The sequence below is a fragment of the Crocodylus siamensis genome, chromosome 10, assembly GCF_052110815.1.
Source record: "Crocodylus siamensis isolate JL-2025a chromosome 10, ASM5211081v1, whole genome shotgun sequence".
NCBI lineage: Eukaryota > Metazoa > Chordata > Crocodylia > Crocodylidae > Crocodylus > Crocodylus siamensis.
This window is the reverse complement of record NC_143404.1, coordinates 57,462,894-57,485,673: the sequence shown is the minus strand read 5'-3', so window position 1 is coordinate 57,485,673 and position 22,780 is coordinate 57,462,894. Positions and strand designations below refer to the sequence as shown.

At 48.7% G+C, this 22,780-nt stretch overlaps 1 long non-coding RNA gene across 2 annotated transcripts; it reads right to left on the bottom strand.

Annotated features, from left to right (window-relative positions):
- Positions 1-483: 483 nt before the first annotated feature.
- Positions 484-22,326, bottom strand: LOC149856639 (uncharacterized). 2 transcript variants are annotated; one of them, XR_016444490.1, is made up of 4 exons: positions 22,138-22,326; positions 3,650-3,833; positions 2,326-2,438; positions 484-1,572 (listed from the first exon to the last, which is right to left on the bottom strand). It is a non-coding gene; the product is annotated as an uncharacterized LOC149856639 (long non-coding RNA). The 2 variants fall into 2 exon arrangements; XR_016444489.1 differs by having other exon boundaries at positions 2,326-2,402.
- Between the last annotated feature and the right edge of the window lie 454 nt (positions 22,327-22,780).

Here is a 22,780-nt window from a genome sequence, read left to right as displayed (position 1 = left end):
GTTTGAGATATTGAAATGAAAGGTGCGGTGTATGCCATTTTATAGCAATGACCCAACCTCATGCACCCTCTAATGGTGAGACCCCCGTGTTCTAAGCCACAGCACACAGCATTTTTATAAGGGGGTGAGAAAAAAAATGTCATTCTTGGTCTGTGAAATTTGCCCTTGTATTCTGAGCCACCATAAGGCCTGTGCAGTATTAAAAGCCCCAGGTCAGGCCAAGTTTAAGGTCTGTAAGTAGGGTATGGGCCTCTTCTCTGTAGGAAGATAATTATTTTACCATTTAAAAGCAATAACACAAAGCTGATAGAAAAATGTAGTTATGCTTTTGGAAAGCCCTAGGTAAATAGCTCTTTACATTGTTGTTGTTGCTTTTGATGATGATAAGCAGGATGACTCCTCAGTTCAGGTTTACAAGTTCTAAGAGAAGCCCCACTGATAAGCTCCCCATCTTTAGGACAAAGGATATTACCAGGCACAACAGACAGGAGGTGGAGATTTGTATTGGAAATATTTCAGCATCTTGACACCGGCACACTTTCTTGGTGACTACCCAGCTCCCATGCTTACACTGTAGTGCCTCACGCAAACTAGACACATTCTTGTAACGTTTCCCACCACTGATTTAGGGTTATTGGTTGTAGCTGTGTTAGACTAAGGAGATAGCTTAGTTGATGTAATAAAAGATATCACACCTACTCAAAGAACCTTGTCTCCCACCACCGATGACACTAATTAAACTTAAATTGTGTGAGCTACACAGGGGAGCCTGTGTCAGATGACTTGCTCAGAGCAGTGCTAGTCAACATGGCGGTAGCCACCTTCTCTTCTCTGGGGCTCCGACCATCACTACCAGTGATGGGCTGAACCTGAACCAAGTGTACAGAGCCTGTTCCATTTCCCTTAGCCTTTGCACAATGAGTCTTCAGTCTCCACCCAACTCCAGCCTACAGGAAACCATCACGGAAGATTCCTGCAACCTCAATGTGTCCAGCCAGTAGAGGGAGGGAAGAAAGCCATACCCAGTAAGCACTGGTTACCCTTCTGTTATAAGAAATCTGGGAGGTTCAGAGGCTGGATCACTAGTATCACTCTTTGCATCCAGTCAAAGCTGTTGTGACTGAAACGGATTCAGCTGGGAACACAAGCCCTGCCTGTAGTGGGCGAGTGTCTGAGAACACACCAAAAATGCCACTGAGGTTGACACTGGTAGCACTCTGGCATACTTCCTGACAGCCGCTGTGCTATACAGCCAGGGAGTAAACAGAGGCACCCAAATCTTCTGTCCTGGTTCCACTAGTTCACAGGTGGGAGCAGGGCGGTACAGGGAAGCTTATATAGCAGTGCAACAGCAGCATCTGTTTTTGACCAAGCAGAGGACTTCGGTCTCCTTTGCTGGCATCCAGAAGTGGTCTCAGGTCTCTAAATAAGCTCACCAACTGGAACTCCTTGTGCAGACTGGTGCTTTGCTCTTTTACGCTGTCTTGCTGGTGGTGCTCTGGGTACCGTGGCTGCCATGTCTGAAAGTGCCTCTCTCCATCCTCTGAGGTCACAGTCAGACCTGGGCAAATGCTGCAAAAAACACCAGGGAATATTTGTATTCAGGCTCCCTTTTGTATTCTCTTTCCTCAGATATTCTAGCAAACAAGTTTCTTGGCAGGAAACAGCAAATGTTGCAGAATATGCAAGACAGGCAAATTTCAAGCTTTCAGCTGGACCAAAAATCTGATTCAAGGAGTTATTCTCACCCATTCAGTGTACAGAAACAACATCCTGTTAGCTACATGCCCTTTCAAACCTGCTCAGATTCAGTTTCAGTAGGAACTGCTTATGTAAAAGCTGCAGAATCAGTCACGGAAAATATTCAGCAAACAATCTGAAGCAGCAATAGATTTAAGACAATACTAATTGTTCCCCAAATTTAAGAGAAATGACTGTGCTCAGGGTTACTGGTTTAGTCCTAGCCCTTATGGAGGGACATGGTTTGTTGGGTCATCTGCTGGGAATGAACCCAAGTTCTTTAGGTTTGAACCCATGAGGTTCAACTGCTTGATTTGTAAACCTCTAATTCAGGTATAGCCAGTAGAGGTAGACACAGAGTCACACTGTTCTAGAGAGCTCAATTCCCATATTTACTCAAATATAAGATGATCCTGAATATAAGACAACCCCCAAATAATTAGTTTCTATATACGCAAAATTTATAAATGTTATACTTTTCCAGGTATAGACTCTAATTATTGGAGGTTTGCTGTGAATTTTTCCCCCTCCTACTGCTACAGCAGGGAAAATAAATCTGGGGGTGGGGTCAGATGGTTCTCTTACCCTTTACCCTCTGCGCAGCCTCACAACTTCTCCTGGCAGTCCTTTCTCCCACTTCGTACTGTCAAACTCCATTCCCCCTGAGCACATGAACATGAGGAACAAATCTGAAAACACTGACCATGAAATAAACATACCTGTAGTAACTTGCATAAAATTTCTACAGATACTCAAAGACATAATTCATCCAGAATTAATGCATTTTGCCTTTTTATGAAACTGCTGCAAGTTCTAACACAGGTACTTCATAAACATGCTTTTAAAGAATACTTTTACTTTTTTTTTATTAATATATTTCATGTTCCATGTCAAATCAGCCAAATCAGTTCCAAATCATATCAAACAGTTCTAAATCATATTCCAAATATGGTTCCAAAAACCATATTGATTGAGCAGAGAGAACTCAATCATTCTAAACACCATGTATGGCGCTACTACTGGCAAGCATCCTCCATCCCAGACTCTCACCCTGGGACTTCAGATACTCCCAGATCCATTGGCATCCTATGCACAGGCCCAAGCCCAGAGGTCTCAGGATCCGGATGCCCCCAGATACTACAAGCAAACATCCTCCATCCCAGACTCCTTAGTACGGGACTTCTTATACTCCCTACACTTGATTTTTTAATTTTTTTAAACATTTTTCATATTCCAGGTCAAAATAGCCAAATCAGTTCCAAATCCTCTCAACTGAGCAACACTCAATTGTTCAAACACCATATGTGACGCTACAGCCAGCAAATATCTTCCATTTGCAGCCTGGGACTTCAGATACTCCCAAATCCATTGGCGGGGATCCTATGTGCAGGCCCAAGCCTGGAGGCTTGGGGTTCAGATGCCTCCAAGTCTCACTTGCCCTTAACCAAAGTCCACAGGTACAAGCTAGGAAGGAGTCCCTGATTTCCATAACGTAGGTGTGTAGCCAAGATCCTCCCACTGGATGCTGGCCAGTAGGAAGCTAATTATAAGACTTGTAGGACATCCTGTGTGCAGTGAATTGGACAGGAGTACACACTCCATTACACAATACCATTTAAATCCATCTTGGTTCAGGTGACAGACCAGACACTTGATCTGAGCCAAAAGGCTGAGATAAGAACAGAAAATGTTAAGAATCTTAGAACAAAAATGACAAGGCCATAAGGGAAATATGGAGTGCTCAAGTGGGGGACTAACATAAGAGGGATGAGGGTGAGGGGGGGAATGCAACTAGGTTACATAAATACATCGTTAGCCATCTAGGCCCAAGGGTGGGAGGGAAGGTGGGGAAGGGGAAGGAGGGGGTCATGACACTGAGAGGGAAAAGCAGATACAAACAAACCCGTACAAAGGTCCACAATGGAGGAGGGGGTGAGTTGAGTGAAAGAGTCAGTCAGTCCGTGGAGTCCTATTGCGGGGGTCCTTTCCAGGTGGAATGGAGTAGCCCATGGTTGAGAATAGCTCTCAGAGTCCATCAGGCGCTGAGGGAGGGGTCAGGCGGTCCACTTGATCTGAGCCAAATGGCCAGAAACCTACATGATATTAGTCCAAAGACAAAAGGATCATAATTTACTGTATTGGGCTGGGCCCCAGCAGAGTCAACAGCATTTCACACCATGGTGACCCTACAGCTCAGGACTGCTCAGTATGTGTGTGTGTATTACAGACACCCCCCGCAAAGGGTCCACGTGTTAATTAGCCCCCCAGTAATGGCCTGGGTGTTCTTGTCACAAGTCCTGGGATCCTCCAATAATTTATATACAGATAAGGTGCAGGGTAACCTGGTCAGGTCACCTCATGGAGGGTTGGGCCACACTAATCGTATGTGCTAGGCTAAGAGAGAGATTCTGGGTGAACTGTTTGGGGCCCCACTTGGTGATGTTTGCCAGACATTTAAGGCTGGTGAAGAAACAGGATTCCTTAGGAATGGGAAAGAAAGGTACAGGTCAGCTATGGGAGTGAAGAAGTGGAAAGGTGTTCAGTGTAGTGGCTTACCATGACTTGTAAAAGCATCAGCACTGAAGGGGATTGCAGTCAACGAGCACTACTATAGTAAAAGTTTGGTTATACAATGTTTTATAAGCAGGTATGTTCCACTACCTTGGCTTGTAAGATAAAGTGAAACTGGAAGTGCACTTCTGGTTCCTCTGAGCCCCCATTGCTTGGGGCAAAGCAGCCTGTGCTGCCAAGCCCCCATGGCCTGGGGGCATAGCAGGCTGTCTGGGGCTGTGCAGGACCTGCCTCCTTGTCCTGCCACAGGAGGGGCGGAGGGACGCCCTGGAAGTGGCGTGAAAAGCGGTGGCCAGTGCTGCACAATTAACAGGCATATTTTGTTATCCAGCATCGCCCATTCCTGGGGGATGCTGGATAACAGAGCTTTTACTGTATATATTTCATTCAGATGGGTTACACTAACATTTTGGTCTTTTGGCTAGAGGCACAAGGGACTGGGTGCATTTATTGTAATGGGTGTGTGGGGTTTCTTTATGAGGTTTAAGTTTCTGATGAAAAGTTGATGATAAAGGATATATATATATATATATAACTATATAGAGAGAAATATATTTTTAATAATTTTTTTTGGCAAAGATCAAGCATTTTTGGCACCAAGGGAAAGGTGTTGGGACTTGCCTTGGCCCTTCTGGTACTAGTCTGGTACTGTAGTACCTCCAGGCCTAATGCCAGGTCTCTGGGCAGGAGTTACCTGCCCATTTTTTTTTTTAAGGGCCCCCCCAAAAAGTTCCTGTCAGCATGTTTGGCCAGTATGGGCCATGTGTTTTGTATCATGCTGCGTGTTGGCTGTATCGTTGGTTTCCGTTACTAAGCACATGTTACTTTTGGCAACAGTTTTGTGATAGAAAATCATTTAATGATAGACAATTTTTTTCTAGTTTCCTTATAACAGGACTAAAACCTCTGTATTTACTAAGGTTTCCTTGTATGTAAATGTAAGATGAGAGGCTTTTTATCCCGTGCTGATTGGGGAAAAAAACCTCAAGTAAATATGGTATTTAGCAAACAAAACAATCCCGAAGGGAAAGACAAATAGGCACCGTTCTGAGACAGTCCATCTTGTGTTCAGCCTCCTCTTCCGAGCAGGACTGACTCCTTCTGGGGAACCGAACAGTGACTTCTCCCAGTGCCACTTAAGTGACAGGGATTAAAGATGGCCTTCTCTTCCCTCACTTGAGCATTGGGCAACCAGTGTTTTCCTGCAGCAGTTGTAAATAAGGCCATAGTGCCTGCTTCAGACTAATCCATTAATACAGAAACAAATGGTACAGGAAGGACTTACGCTTAACAGCACTTGATAATCTAGTGACTACAGCAGTGCAAAGGGACAAGAGGTGAGTCCCTGCCAGCAAGGAAAACAGACTGAGTGATCCAGGACCAAACACTGGCAGCCATGCATGTCCACTTGCTTACCCAGAGTGTCTGTACAGCCCCTGAGCTGTGTGAGCATTTGCATGAAGTGATCACACAAACGGACATGAGCACCAGGAACCAGCTAAATGTCCACAGGGATATACAGCCTTCCAAGAGGCCTCTGTTAATTAGGCATGCAAACACACATAGGCAGCTCCCCATCATGGGCCAAAGACAAGAAAAAAGAGTCTTTTTTAATAACAGCTGCCAGCTCTTTTCTGTCTTCCTTATAAAAGAGCTGAACACCCCAGATCCTGCAAACACAGACTCACAGATTCACAGATGTTAGGGTCGGAAAGGACCTTAGTAGGTCATCGAGTCCGACCCCCTGCCTGGGCAGGAAAGAGCGCTGGGGTCAGACCACTTCAGCTAAGTGCTTGTCTAGCCTTCTCTTAGAGACCCCCAAGGTAGGGGAGAGCACCGCCTCTCTTGGAAGCCCATTCCAGATTCGGGCAACCCTTGGTGCCGAACCTACAGAACGCTCACTCCCCTGCCCTTTCCTCTAACCCTCAAGGCCATAACATGGATGCTTGTGCCTTCGTGCCAGCCAAGCAGCTAAGGTCATTCCACCCCAGCCCATGGACACAGCGGACAGAGGTAGTTTCAGTAGACACATAGTGTTTTGCCGACGTTGGGCATGTCTACATGTTCATTAATTTACCTTTGCTACTGTGCATTAAGTTTAGTATCTATAATACGAGCTACTACATAAAGGTGCAGTAGCTACATCCATGCACAGTAGCAAAGGCAAACATTGTTTTTTGTGATGCTTAATGCACGGTAGATTAATTCTACTGTGCATTAACACATTCCCTGCTCTGCCACTGGGGGACTGCAGCCGAGGTCTACCAGCCCTGACCGCTGCCACCACTGCGGATCACTCCCTGCGTGGAGCGAGTGGCGGGATAAGCTCCCTTTCTGCCCCTCTGCCAGATGCTGTAACATTGGCGTGACACACTAATGTACAGTAGAACAGTCCACTGCACATTAAGGCATCTCGTGTAGACATGTGCTCTGCTACTGACTCTCAGGGTGGCCTTAGGCAAGTCACTTCCCCTTTCTTTGCTTCTGTTTCCTTATCTGCAAAGCTGCTGAGAGCTGTGCATGGAAAACTGAGGGAATTGCTTATATCATTGTCATTATGGAAAAGCTCTCCCCATTCTCATTCAGCTCAATCTTTTGGGTCTGCCCAGAGTAGGATGGTCCCTAGCCATGCAGGGCTTGGCCCATGAGGTCTGAAATACACTGGCCTGCTGAAAATCCAGCCCCTCCTGTTTGGCAGCCCCAGCTCCTATTAGCGCAGTACCAGGCATCTCCACACAGCAAGCATAGAGGTGACTGGTACCTTTCACCTGCCTCCCACACAGGAAACCCTCCTACATCTGGCCACGGGTGTGTCGGTGATTTTATAGCTGATAACCTCCAGGGAAACGGGAGGCGTGGAGGGAGCTGCATTCAGCTTCTTGCCAGGGACCTACACACTACCTAGCAGAGCCAATGTCAATAGAAGGCCTGGAGGAAGAAGGCAAAACCAAACACACGGGCCCTTCTCAGAACAAGAGCTGTAAAACCTCCACAAACCTGTACAAGTGGCACAACACCCTTTTATATGGTCAGAATCAATAGTCGAGCCCACTCAGAGTGTTTGCTGACACATAAACGACATCCACTGCACCACGTTTATGACTCAAGGCCTAGGCTCATCTAATGGAGTCCAGGAAGGAGCCCAGGCAGCTACCTCCAAATTGCCTTTTACTGTTGCTCTCATATCTGCAGCCTGCTACCTCTCAGCCATGCGCTCTTAAAAGGTTTGTAAGAGGATGTTTGTCCCACATTTCCCGTTGTGCCCTGATAATCAGCCTTGTTTGCTGTCACGGGCAGCACATTGCTCATGGAGTTCTGTTTACTAGTGCTCATTACCAGCAGCCCCCATGTCATGTCCACGCACACTGTGCAAGCTTCAATTAATAATCCCTAAGTCACCTGGAGTAAAATCCCCCACTTGGCAATAGGCTCCCAGTGCTGACAGAGGAGAAGAGCAAACCCACCAGCAGGGCACTGGGTTCTGGGAAAGCCGAGCTGCTTGATGCACTGGAAAGGAAGGCCATGTCTAAGGCATGAACAGTCCCTTCACCAAACGTAGGAACTAGGGATCAGGGAGCTGTTGAAGCTATACCTGGTGAGCAGATAGCAAGGTGGTGGACATGGCATCACGGTGACAGCAAAGTGTGGGATGAAGACAGAGGCAGAAGTCGTTAATGCAGGGGGAGAGGTAATGGCACCAGCCAGATCAGGTCTAAGTCACTGAAGACACTGCCTCACCCACTGGCTCTTTCTTCCCGGGATGGAGGTTGCAGAGCATTCCCTCTATCCCTGTAGCCTCTGGGGGGCAGATACAGCCCCATAACTCATAGCTGCCTGCTCTTTACTGTGCGTATGGGAGTGGTTCCGGGCGTGTGCAGGGTTTGACCCTGTCTGGGAGAGTTCTCTGTTGATCTAGGTGTGTTTCTCTATTAAAGGCACTAAATATCAGGGCAGGAACCAAAGGGTGAAGGAGGTTTCACGGGGTTAAATTGAGTTCATAGCTGGGCCCCTCCCTCCTTGCCATGCTGAAATGCAGCTGCATGCACATTCCCCACCAGGACAGGGAAGCAGCAAGATTCATCCCCAAGACTGTGTGTCATTACAGAGTATGCTGGATGAAGGATGGGTTTCTGGGCCTGACGAGCAGGAGAACAGCTCTGGAACTGAGCATAGGGCCGAGGTGGCTGTGGTTACTCTTTGAATTCCTCATTCTTTGTCCCCAAAGCCCTGCTAGATGTTGCTGGGGCAGGTGGAAAAAAAAACAGGGACCCTGCCCTGAAGAGCCCTTTTGTCTAACCAAGATGAGGGCGTTCCAAATACAAGGCCAGAAGCTGGATCCCCAGGCTCCCTCCCCCTGTACAGCCCTGTGCATCTTGGCAGAGGCTGTGCTCTGGGACACGGAGGACAGCGAAGCTGAGAGGCTGTGCTCCAGGGGTCCTAGTGGTCCTGGGCACTAGTCCAGCTCATATACATTAGAGAAGCCTAATGCATCTTCTAGCTTGCTCTCACAGCCACCTTTGTTTCCCCCGCAGCTGTGAGAGCCTGGGGATCCAACCCAGGTTATACATGTTATAAACACTTTATTTAAACCTGTCCCCAGGCAAATTAGCACCTATGGCAGTCACCTGACATAGCCTTCCTCCTCCATATCATAATTCTCTCTCTATATGTCAGACCTTTGGGAAAGGGAATGTTATCACTGTGTACCAAGACTAGTACAATGTGTCACTCACCAGGAGAGTAACCGCTGTCTCTCTTCCATAACCCTCCCACATTTGCTCTGTGTGAGGGAGCAGGGCTCTTCTCTGAGGCATGTACAAGACTGCAAGGGGTTGTTGAAAAGCCTTGGGGAAAACTGGCTATATTCCAGCAAAGGGCTGTGCTCTAGAAACAGCAATGTTGGACATAAGGGCTGTTTACAGATGTGAAAAAAAACCACATGCAGCACTTTAAGCTTGGTGCCGCCCCTGCACCGAGTGCAGCACATACCCAGAAAAGGCATTGCATTAGTCTGAGCCAGCTTACCCAACACCTGTATAGATTGCGTGCTTCAGTGAGGCTTTTTGGCACTTTTATGCAATAGCTGATTGAATCACCTTTACATAAAAGTGCCAAAAAGCTCCACTGAAGTGCCCAAGACAGTGGGGAGCTGGGTGAAATGAATGCTTTTGCTCTTTCAGGAAAGTGCTGGGTTTTTTTTTCACATCTATCAGCAATCAAGGATATTAGCATTTATAATAGCCTGTGCTGGGTTTTCCTGTGCTTTGCTAGGCAGACAATCCCATTCTTTGCTACTGGGGACTAATGTGCTCATACTGCCTGCATGCTGCACAGCCAAGAGCCCTGGTGTGAAGAGCAGCCTAGGGGCTAGGGACAGACATTCAAAACGCCAGAGCCTGAGTTGATTAAATCTTTGCAGGTTAGTCTAATCTGCCCAGATTGAACAAACTTGCAAGTGAACAGACATTAAGGGAATGCAGGCACATGCCTGCAGTTGCACAGGCCAGAAGCCGGAGGGTGCTACAGCACACCCTTGGCTGCAAGGAAGCTGTGCTGTGGGGGCATGACCACCCCCACCAGTAGCCTCAAGTGAACTGGCCACCTTATCCCACTGGCACGGATCTGAGCTGGGGTCTGCCTGGCACTCCCCCCTCGCTGCTGCAGTGGCGGGGGCATGGCCCTGTGAAGCAGAGGGGACAGGGAGTGATCCGTGGTGGCGGTTGGGGCTGGCAAACCTCAGTCCCCTGCTGACAGAGGAGGGAATAAACCTGCTCTCTGCCCCCCTTTGCCTCAGGGGGGCATGCCAGCCAGTGTCTGCCCCTACTGCTGCAGCAGTGAGGGGGGAACACCAGGTGGACCCTGGCTCAGGTCCATGCCAGTGGGACAGGGAGGGGGAAATGAACCCTCCTCCCTGGTCAGTTCACTTGAGGCTACTGCTGGGGCTGGCCATGTCCCTACTGCTGGAGCAGCAAGTGGAGAAATGTCTGGTAGGTCTGTGCTGGTGGGACAAGGGAGGGGGGAAATAAACCTCTTCCCTACCCCCTTTGCCTTAGCGGGGGCAGCATCTGGCTATGCCCCCAACCCTGTTTGACCCTGCTTCGGCTAGAGAGTAGAGAAATGGGGCCAGCCCTGCTCTGCTGGAGCTAAGAGCACAGCCCAGCCCAGAGGGCATGCTGGGATGCTGGAGGACTCCGGTTTACCTTAAACCAGGAAAGCATCTGGGACAGAAGTTGCATAAACCAGTTTGAGCTCAATCAGTTAAGCCTGATACATTCAACCAGGTTTATCTCAAACCGGTTTCAGCCATTTTGAACTTATGTTCTGTTACAGGTTTAAACCAGTTTCTGATCACTTAAACTGGTTTATGTGTAACTTCTGTCCCTAGCCCATGCCGGCCCAAAGCCCTGATAATGTGTGTTGTGAGGAAGGGGTGAGGGAGGAGAGACACCGTCATCTCCAAGGGGCTCCCTGGAGTGTGTTGGGCAAAGGGGTGGGGGAATTGATTGAATCAATATACTAAACTTGCTGAGGAATTTCAGCCCCAATAGATTTGCAGTCCATGAGAAGGCCACCCCACACCCTCACCCTCTTCAGGCAACAGCCTGGGTAAATCAGGCACCTTCAGATTGCTAAGCAGTCACTTCCTGTTAAGGCATCGCCATTCTACCAGGGTGAAGCACTGGAATGGGTTACCTAGAGATGGGGGGGAATCTCCATCCTTGGAGGTTTTTAAGACCCGGCCCAACCAAGCTCTGTGGCTGGAATGATCTAGTTGGAGATGGTCCTGCTTTGAGCAGGGGGTTGGACCAGATGACCTCCTGAGATCCCTTCCAACCCTAGTTTTCTATGATTCTAGGTGTTTCCCCCTGGATACTCAGAGCTAGCCAAGGTGCCACAAATTATTTCACTCATGGCATTAGTGCAGGAAGACAGTAGGCTGCTTGGGAATATATGGCTTTATAAGTCATCATCAGCACCTCATCTGGCACTTGGAAGGGGGTAAGAGGAAACCAGGGCACTTATACACATGATGGACCTCTGCTCCAACATGTGCTAATTAGCATGCATCGGAGCAGACTCAGTCAATAGAGTCTGCTGTGAATCTGCTGGAGCATGCTAATTAGCATGCTCCAGCCGCCTCCGCATCACATGTATTTAGTATCCCCATGTTTCAAAATAGCAGCAGGGGCACTTTAACTAAAAGTCAAACAAGCTTTAGTTAAAGCACCCCACTGCCATTTTGAAGCACAGGGCACTGAATACACATGATGCTGTGGGCACTTTAATTAGAGCAGCTCTGAGAGAGACTCTAATTAAAGTGCCCCACGCCCCACTCTGGAGCATGTGTATAGGTGCCCCCAGTGCAGACTTTGGAGAAGAGGTGAAGTATTCTCCTTCAGGAGAACTACACTGAGCAGGTGGGCAGCCAGCCACCCTCTGCACTGGCAGCAGCCAAAGCAGGAGCTCCATACAGAGGGCATTGCAGTTACAACCACACCAGGACTGTGTAAATCAGTTAAGGTCCCAGAGGTGGGTTTATTCCCCAGCATACCCAGGAAGATGTGAAGCCAAATATCAAGCATGCTGTAATGGAGTTACCCCCATAATGACAATAATACTGAGCCTTCCTAGAGCGCTCGGCTTCTGGAAACACTGGGGTATTACCTCACTGCCCTGTGTTTTCTAATGGAGACCGTGTAAGTCGGCGTCTCTGAGGAATGCCACAGAGGTTAGACAAAGGTTGTTGTACCAGGATGTTGTATTATGGATAGTTATACAGAAACATTTTAAAATGTTCAAGTTCCTCTCTGACGTCACAGAGGGGGAGCTAAATTGAGTCCCTTTGTTAAACACACCAGGGCATGTTTTCAAGAGTAGCCTTCGAATCTGCTCATGAATTTTGCACCTCCAAAGGCAGCCCTTTGGAGTATGGAAAGGCAGGTGCCAGGTCAGGGGAGGACAACTTGAAAAGGTGGCCCAGAAAATGCAGCGCAGCCCCAGGGGTGTGACAACGGGGTGCAATTCTGGGGCTACCTTATAATTCCTCTTCAAGTATTGGTCAGAACCCTTTTAAACCTGCAACTCTGCTGCATGAGCGCCTGCTTCCAATCAAATCTCATTGTGACCAGCATTAAGGGATTAGCTTATCCCTGCAGCCCACACTCTGGATAGCCCTGGGGGACTCGCACTGAACATGGCTCTGTGCTCACAACCCTGGTGGTGCCCAATGGATGGAAGTCCCTGTCTGAGGGTGAGACAACTCTAATTCCTTCCTGGGGACCAGCTGATCATCTGGAAAATGAATGGCGGCAGCTATGCCTTGCTTCAGGAAACACCAGGTACCAGTGCTAGGTCTTTAACTTTGGAATCATTCTTCTGGGGAAAGAAAAAGGGTATTTTCACAAATACAAAAATCCGTGCGGATGAATTAGCATTCTTCTACCACCTGCTCTCTCCCCCGCTGCACCCAGACAGGGCTGCTTTGAAATCGTCCCCCCCAGGACAGGGACACTGGGAAATGTGCGGACAGTCACTTCAATGCACTGAGGAATCCTTCAGGGCTGGGCAGACATGTTTGTTTGCCTTCCTCTTGTCTGTCCCTCATATTTTGTCGCCAGTGGTTTCTGGGTGGTCAGCACTGCCAGCATCCAGTATGGCATGCTCTCTTCCCCTGCGGTCCCTGGGACAGCTGCCTGGAACTGGTTATCCCAGTCAGGAATGTGCTCCCTGGAACCAACATTGAATTTTCTATGTCCCTGAAGTCCACACTGCTAATGGTCAGGACCAGCCCTGCATTTTGTGACTGAAAAATACATGTAAGACTTGGGCTCTGGAAGGAGTCATATGCACAATACTGATCCCCACCTCACTGCTACAAATGATTCCTGGTTACTTTGAGATGCATTTTGCATTGTGGGGGTGAACTGTTTGGCTAATACTTGGCCAACCTTGTGTATTATGCTGACTTCAGTAGCACAGAACTTCATTCTGACATTTTCTAGACTTCAAAATGAAGCTGAGGAGGAGGAGGGTGGCGTGCCGTGCACATTCTTTGGTTAGAAATAGCGCAGCTCTGTTCTATAGCTGTTGCCTCCCGACAGCTCTCGGTGCCTTTTGGGGCATGAGTCGGGAGGCCTCAGTCAGCCTCCTGGTATTGACCGTGATAACTGGCATTAACCGAGTCCCTTGCTGGCAATCACAAGGGAACGGAAGGGGCAGTGGATCCTGAACACCCTGTGTGCCTGTGGAAATAGTCTTTCAGGTCAGGGCCACCTAAGGTAATCCTTGCACTGCAGCTCCTGTTCACTTCTGTGCTTGCGCTTTAGTTAACAGGCTCCAGCGTGCTGAGCTGCCTAACCCCTTTAACCCGTGCCAAAATCCATGTCGGTCAAACAAAAGAGAAACAGATTCTGGAGGGAGATGGTCTTGATGAAAACTATTCCCAACTTGTTTCTTTTTCTGACTACAGCGGGCTGCGAATTTGTTGACAAAACCACCAGAAAAAAAACAGTTCATCAAAACTGATTTATTTTTGCAGAAATGTAGGGATTTCAGCAAAGCTTTTGTCAAGCAAGTGGCTCAGGTTTCCAATCCTAGGCAAATGCCCTAACTACCAGAATCCTGACTGAGTTTCTTTAGTCCTCTGGCCCACTGAATTTATATAAAGGGGAACAGCTTCACCAGGGATTGAGACACTGAGGCCACATCAAAATGGTAAGGACCAGTGCCATCAAACACGCCACACTGCCTTCTAACCCAGAAGCAGGGTAGCCATTTCACATGGAGCTATAAGGAAGCTAATTAGCACTACAGCATGATAGTGCCAGTAAGCCTGCCCCCGTGCTGATTAGCAATGCTAATTGCTTCTAGTTTCAAAGGCATGCTTGGGGGTGCTGCTGGAGGGCAGAGGAAGATACTGTATAGATGTATCTTAAATCTGTTATTGGCTTCCCCGGGGATGTGGGTGACCCAAATCAGGCAGTCTTGAACCTGGGTCTTCTACTTCCCAGAGGAGTGCTGCAACTACTGGAGGACTGGATATTCAATGGAGGAAGATCCCTACAAGGCTTCAATTTGATTCCAATAATGGAGCAAAAACAAATTATCATTTTCTGGTTTTCCACCTTTTACCACATGTCCTGGCTTCCATGCCCCATCAGTTGTCCCCCCGGGGTGGACTCACCCTCTGCTGGCATGACTTGCTGAAAAGTGATTTGGGGGCATTTGTACTGGAAGTTATTTCCAGTTAATCATTGCATTCTTTATCAGTTGATGATTGATTTAGAAAGGTTCATGGCTTTGGCGAATCATGATATGTTTGTTTGAAATGTTTAATCGCCTGAATTATGTGGTTTATGGTCATAATATATTTTAATTCTTTTATGGCTGAAGAGGCCAATAGCCCAGAGTGCTATTGGAGGAACCAAAGGGGATAAATAATAATGTTATTCTTTGAGATCTGGACTGAATATTCGAAGAGGAACTAAAAGTTCCACTTTCCTTAATCAAGAAATCAGGAATGTTATGGGCAGAAAAGACAATTTGATTAGTCACTACCTCTGCCTGTGTAGGGAGGTCCCAGGGAACTTGTCTGTTTTTGTCTAATTCCAGAAATCAGAATCATCCCCGTATCCTGAATTTTAACTCATAGTTTGGACCTCCTTTACAGGCCAGCTGAAGTTTTCCTTTTCCTTATGATTCTACCTACACAATGCCTCTCCAGTCTTAATACTAATACCCAAATGTCTCTACTGTTTTCAGTTCACAACTTCCTTGGCCTCAATCACAGTAGATTCTTTCTTGCCCTAGAGTCCCTGAATTTGCCCATTTCCATATCTGGCCTTGGAAAGCCTAGGACTACACAAGGAATCCTCAGAGATTTTTGCTGTCAAACAGATACTACGAGTTTTGCCCAGCAAATAACCTAACGTTAGGTCTGTTGGAAATAGCTGGAAAGATACATGCAGATTTAGAGCTGAAGTGCTACTCAGTTTTGTGCTGCTAGGATAACCCACAGCTAGTCAGTCTGGTGGCTCATCCCCCTGTAGCAAGAGAACAGTCATAAATAGCAAGTGATGAGCTTGTTGCTCTCCTGGTGAACAAAGGCTGTAGCATGTCTCCTCAGCTACCCAGGCTACCTCAAACACATCAACCCTGTTCTCTGCTCCTATCCATCTTCCTACTGAATACTGAATTGGGGACTGTGTCCTTACTATGAACATACTCAGTGGCCTGGGAAGAGGATTATTTAATGCTCTGGAGATGAAGAATGTAGTCTACAACTTTGCGTCTCTTGCACAAGGGAACTTTCTAAAGAATAAGTAGATCTGCTCTGTGTGGAAGACAAAGCTTGGCTGGGGGCTGGTGGAAGATGGTAGAATGAACTGCCCCAGGAAGGGGCACCGCAAACTTTGCTAAGGGCAGGGCACATTTCTTTGACTTGGGAGATGGAATGGAAGATGCTCAGCTATCACAACACTGAGTGCAGTGAAAGCACCAGTAGAAAACAGACATGCCTTCTAGCACAGGTAGTACATGCTTATGCCTTGAGATCCTGGGTTTGATCCCCACTGCCAGTGACCTACCTGAGGGCTGGGTGTTACAGAAGCAGAGAAGTGTGTAGATTCACACTACAGATTTGTGGATCTGGCCCCATGGACTCATATGGTAGAATGTGTTGGGTCTAATTACCCTTCTCAGTGGTTCCCCAACTGGGGAGCATCAGCATCAGTATTACAGGATCATCAACGCTGGCCTTTGCATACTTCATAGCCGAGAACTGTACACTGGTATAGACCAGAAGCAGTCACACTCGACTTGCTGACATCCAAATGAACTCTGCAGTGCAGCGCATTACTGGAACCCTCAAACTGGCCCCAACACCTTGGCTGCCCATGCTGTTGCATCACTCCACCACCCATCTGTCACAAGGCAGCAACTACAGAAAGTCCAGCGAATTAAGAAAAACAATCTCTCCACCCACCAGGACCTCAACAGTGCCCCTCACCATTGCCTGAAGTCATGCAAGTCACCTGGATCTATGCGCTTAACCTTCAACAATGTAACATCAACCCTGACAAAGCTTGAAAAACCAAATGGAGTTCACAGGAAGTCCCAAATAAACATCTTGTGATAGATCTCTCCTATCTCCAGCAATGCTCATGGACAACTCTAAATCATATCTGTACAAACCGTAGGAGATGCAGATACTTGATGCGCAACTGGAAAATTAAAAACGCTGCAGAGTACAACTGGGGTCACCCAGAACATACTACGGAACATATAACAACTCAATGCCCAATCCACAAATACGAAGAAGGTATCACAGTGATACACCCTGCAGATCCTGACAGTTGTCTGGCTCAACCACCTAAATCATAGATTCATAGAAGTCGGGTCGGAAGGAACCTTGTAGATCTTCAAGTCCAACCCCCTGCCAGGGCAGGAGAAAAAAACTGGGCTCAAATGATCCCAGCTAGGTAGGCATCAAGCCTCCCCTTAAAGACCCCCAGGGTAGGAGCCAATTTAAATGTAAATTGATAGTTGCTGTTCTGTATCTACATAAGTCATATGAAAGAGGAAGAAATGGTTCCCCATCTCCAAGTGCCTCACAGATTTCAATGACATACTATTATTCCCATTTTACAGATGGAGACTGAGATATGGCATGATTAAGTGACTTGCCCAGGGTTGCCTAAGGAACCAGTGGCAGAGCAGGGAATTGAACCCACTACTTTATTATTATTATTATTAATAGGATTATTGCTTAGTTCAGCTGGTAGAGTTGCTACTGCCTACGAACTGCCAAGGCCTCATTTTTTGTCCTGATTGTGTAAATGCATAGATTTCTACTCCTGCTTCCAGCAAGATAGAGTTCCTAATGAAGGAACTCCATCTGCTGGGTCTGATCTGAAATGCCTTCAAGTGCAAGGCTGAACACTTGACCAGATTTGTTCTGCCACAGCCTCTCTTATACTGGCCATCCAGTTGGAAGGTTTGTGTGTCAGGAAGGTGCTTTTTTGTCCTTTGCAGAATGTGAGTCATTTTCTCTCCTCTTTTCTTATCCCTGCTAGGACTGAGATTCTCATCAGGACACAGTGCTCAATCCCCTCATTCAACCCCATATTCTAGCCCAGTGGTGCTCAACATTTTTTCCCAGCAGGCCAGATGGACAGTGCCCCATCTGTCCATGGGCTGAATCTGGCTGGTGGTCCCAAGCTGGCACCTGGAGTCCTATCCAGGCACTTGTAGGGGGCACCTTGGGGAAATGGAGCGTGGCCTGCCCCTGATCCAGCTGCACTGGGGGAGGGGGCATGGCTCAGTCCCAGTCCAGCTACACAGAGAGAAGAGGGCATGGCCTGTTCACAGGGCTTAGGGTTTGGGAATTTGGAAGTAGGGAAGAGTGGCCACATTAATTGCCACTGCTCTCCTGCCACCCAACTTCCCAACCCATGGTACCCAGTGGTCTGGATGCCACAACTACACAGGTCTCATTTGCCTATGGGTGAAGGTTGAGCACCCCTGTTTCAGCCCATTAGGAGCATTTATTTCAGTCTGTATTTTTGGCCCCTGTAATTCCTTACCCAGTGCTGGCAGTGGCTAGTGCCAGTGGCACCAACAGTGACTCATCCCTTAGCCAGCAAGCCCACCATGCTAACCCATTCCTACTTCACAACAAAAAAAATTTCTGTGTAACCTTTGTTGATTTTGGCCATTCTCCTCCTCTCACAGCAGCGGTTCTTCCTATCGCTGTGCTGGGTGGAGCTACCAGGGGAGCATTTTCATTTGTATATAATGAACACCAAGCACAAGTAAATGAAGCCTAAGGCTAGGGATAGAAGTTACACATAAACCAGTTTAAGTGATCAGAAGCTGGTTTAAACTCAGAACAGAAGTTCAGTGTGCATAAACTAGTTTAAAAATGGTCAAAACTGGTTTAAAATAAACCTGTAGTATGGTTTAAGATAAACTTGTAGTTGAATGTAGTGTCAAACTTAACTGATTTGGGTCAAATCGGTTTATGAAACTTCTGTCCCAGACCCCTTCCTGGTTCAAGTTAAATCAGAGTCTCCCAGCATCCCAGCATGCTCTGCTGGGCTGGGCTGTCTGCTCCAGAGGGCAGGGCTGGCCCCACCACTCTGCTCTCCAGCCAGAGCAGGGGTGGGGGCATGGCCAGATGCCAGCTAGGCCTGGCCCTCTGAGGTGAAGGGGGCAGGAAGGGGGTTTATTCCCCCTCCCTCCCATGGGTGACTGGTGCCTCCTGAGTCTGGGGGGGCACCAGATCACCAGCAGGGGTCCTCCAGTGGCTGATCGCCAAGCCTGGAACCACCAGCAGCAAAACTGGCAGTGCACTTCCGCCAGTACTTCTGGTTTTGTGACTGGTGCTTCCAGGGGTGCATGGCCAATCTCAGGGGGTGCACGTGCCAATGCTCCCTGCCTTCCCCTACCAGGGGACCCCATCCAGGGTCTGCTGACCCCGGCTGCAGCCTCTGTCGCTTGACCCCCTGACAGGGGCTACTGTGCTCTGACCAGGCAGACCCTGGCTGGGGTCCCCTGAGGGGAGAAGGAAAGGAGGGGGGAGAAGATCCCCTCCCTGACCCTTTCACCTCAGAGGGCCATGCCAGGCCAGCATCTGGCCATGCCTGACAGGGATCCTGACAGGGGCCGCAGCCTCATGTGCCTGGGGACCACAATCCTTTTCTCAGCGAGGGGGCTCAGAGGGAGCTGCACTATGGGCGGAAGCAGGGTGGGCAGCGCTGCCACAGCCTGCACAGGGTGGGCAGCAGCAACCATGGGGCTGGGAGGGGTGGCTATGGAGCTAAGGCAAATTTTGGGGTGGCCATAGCTCCCCAAGCCCCCCCTAGCGCTGCCATCGATTACCCCCCATAGCCACTTCTCCCAGCCCTGCCACTGCTGCCACTTGCCCTGGTTCAGCCCCGCAGCCCCAGCCCTGGGCAAGGCAAGTGGATGGCGGGGCTGGGCCAGGCCGTGGGGGCAAGGTCCCTTCCCAGCCAGCTGCAGCTCAGGCTGGGGCCGCGGGAGCTGTGCGCCCAGTTTGCTCCCACCTCCCTGCACCCAGGCCAGGCCGGGTTGTTAGGGAGCTGCTGAGGCAGCACTGCACAAAGCCCCTTCTCCATACCACCCCCTGCTCCATGGCAGGAGAGGAAGAGGAAAGGGAGAGCCCTGACCCCCACAGCGATTCCCTGGAAGCCCGACCCGGCCTGAGCACAGGGATCCAGAAGAAATCTGGGTGCGCAGCTCCCACGGCCTCAGGCCGAGCTGCAGCCAGCTTAGAAAGGCCTGGCCCCTCTGCGCCTGCCCTCAGCAGCACCATCGGGCCCACCCAGCTCAGCCCAAGCCCCAGGCGAGGTGGGCTGATGGCAGAGCTGGGCCAAGCCTGGCCACGGAAGCAGGGTCCTTCTCAGCTGGAGGTGGGGCTCGGGCTGGGGCCGTGGGAGCTGCATGCCCAGATTGCTCCAGGCTCCCTGTGCCCAGGCCAGGCTGGGCTGTCATGGAGGGCTCTCCCCCTTCTCCTTCCCTGCTGTGGGGCTGAGGGAGGGAGTTCTGGGCGGCGCTGCCGTGGGGCTCAGGGCTGGAGGGGCAGAGCGCTGGGACGGGGGGACTCCTGGCTCCCCACACCGAAGCAAGGCTGTAAGGGAGTTGCTGCAGCAGGCAGGGCCCTCCCTTTCCTCCTCCCCTGCCACAGGGCTGGTGGGGGGTCTGGCCATGCCCCTACTTTCACTGCTTGACCCTTTGCTGCCAGCCAGCTTGGAGTCTGCATATGCCCCACCCCGCCCTGAAAAGTCTGCCAAGGGCTGCTTCCCCCTTCCCCCTCTAGGCATACCTGGGCTGGCGTCCCTGCAAGCCAGGGTAGGATTTAAACCTCTCCCCAGTCATACTCAGGCCTACCAGGGCCTGGCTACACACCCCTCTCAGCTCAGCTTGCCTCAATCACTGCGGAAGGGGAGGGAGGGCTCACTGTAGCCGCCCCCCCCGCCCTTTCGGGTCTGAGCCACTGCAGGCATGTGCCTGCATTTACTGAATCAAAAGTGAATGTCTATTCACTTGCAGATTGGTTCAATCTATGCAGGTTAGACTAACCTGAAAAATTTGAATCAATTCAGGCTCAGACTTTTTGACTGTCTGTACTTAGTCTAAATGAACAGCAAACAGCCTGCAGGTGCTAGTGGCAGGGTGCTCACTGTATCTGGCAACCTATATATTGGTTAAGGATTTTTCTGTTATGGATTCCAAGTGAGAAGGGATTGTATTAGTCTCCCAGCAAGAGACCCTTAGCCCCATACATTTACTGCTGAGATACAGGGTGTTACTGCCCCAGTAAATAAAATTCCTCAAACCAGAGCTGTGCAGGTGGGCCTGGTAGGGGTGAGGAGAAGAGGAGAGGATGTGGATATTGTGGATGTGGGGATTTTGTTTTGGAAACTGTGGGCCTGAACTTTCATGATTTCATTACCAAACTTTTGTTGTCCTTCAGGTTTTGCTTTTTTCCTGAATGGGCTGAAACTATCATTTTCAAACAGAAAACCTGCTGAAAATATACATCAACCCATAAACAGTTCATTTCTCAGCCACATGCAGTGCACCTTTGTTCTTCTCCAAAACAGACTACTTTTCTCTGGAAAACAAAATGTTTTTTCTAATCGGCACATCCACAAAATAGGGCGCTTTGGGGAGCAAAAATGGGCACATTTTCCCAGATTAAAATGAAATCTGAAATGGACACTGCAAGTTTGGGGCAAATCGAAGGAGTTTGAGTAATGGTAACAACATGGAACTCACGGGTGTTCTCCCCACTTCTGCCAGTGACTCACCCTGTGATTTTAGTGCATGATTTTGTCCCATATCTTCCCAGCTGCACACATGCAATTGCATGCATAAAAATGCATCCCTGTGCTGCAGTTATCACAATCACATTGCAGTCTCATCTACTGAACCCTACAGCAGCCAGGAGGCTTTACCCACCCACCGAGAGTATTCCCTGGAGATATTCCTCGAGCAGTTCCTCACCTGGTGTCCGTCAAACAAGAACCGAGGAACCAAACCCACCATTTTAACCTGGTGCTGGTTTCAGGTGGAGAGAACTGAACCCCTGTCCAGCTCTCACTGTCTCCAGCCAAATTCCTTGGAGCTGCTTATTAACACGTGGAAGACTGCTCTGTAATTGTTTATGGGACAAATGCAGGCAAAAGGCAAGTGGGATTTGACAATGTGGCCTAAATATCCCTGTTTACAAAAAGTCTGACAGAACATCAGCCCTTGGCTTTATCTTTCCCATTTGGAAACAGCCACAAAGCAAATATACTCAGGACAGAAGGTGGGGGAGGGGGGCAGAATTTATATTGACTTTAGCAAAAAAACATTCTTTAAAAAAAAAGAAAATCTCTCTAGATGCCCAGATTCAAAGCTGGACACCCAAGTCTTGCATAAGGGTTTCAAGCCTGATAGTTTGCAGGGTTTGTGTGAGCAAGTCATGCAGTAAACTATTCTCTGTTAATTTTTTAATGCAAAATAAACAGGCCAAGAAATGATTAGCATGCAAGCATGTTCAGCTTAATCGGGGGAATCAGGAAGGATGAGAGTGAAGAGGCTAGTTGGAGTTATCAGTTAACCATACAGAGTGTCTCTTCTTCCAAGAGCTAATTCTCCCAAATTGCTTTTTGTGCCCTATAAAATTGTCCTTGTTTTTCTTAATTAAAGTGATGACCTAAAATCGCTAGTATAAGCACAATGGAAGCCCTTGTTTCCCTTTCTTGTTTTCAGACCACAAGGGCTACACACAGGAAATGCAGGTGATAAGGATCCTACCTGGTTTATTACAGACGATCAGAATCTTCTTCCCCATCCCTGACCTGGAAAGGAAGCTGTTAGATTAAGACAGAAAATGCAAAAATCCACTTTGGGCGTGAGCAGCAGCGGTGGTGAAAGCACTTCGGTGTCATCTCAGCAAATCCAGGGAGTAAATGGAGGAGACTGAGCTAGGGAGAAAGCATAGCTAGGGAGTTGCTTGGAATGGAGTTTGGTCAGTGGTCGGAGATCTATATTCTCAGATAGGCAGGACTTTGTCCACAAACTGGAATTTGAAATTTCAAAGGGAAAAAAAAAGCAGAAGGGACCTTTCTGTGTATGGAGATGACTATGTTGGCGTGATTCCCCCAGGACTTTTGTTCTTTGTCTTGTAACTCAGCAGCTCATGCTTCCCCTTCAGCTGATTTAATGAACTAGAGGGAAAGATTAGAGCGAGAGAGAGGCTTGCCAATGCATTCAGTGAACAGTAAACACAGCCTGGCTGTGAAATCAGGACCCTGTTCAGAACTTTTCCAAAGTCTGGAGGGGTTTCATATGCAGAGTTTAGGGCCTGAGCCCATCTTTGCTTTACAACCACCCTCAGTAAAGCCACTCCATTCACAGGACAGAGCCTAGCACAGGGGTGGGCAAAAATGTGGCCTGT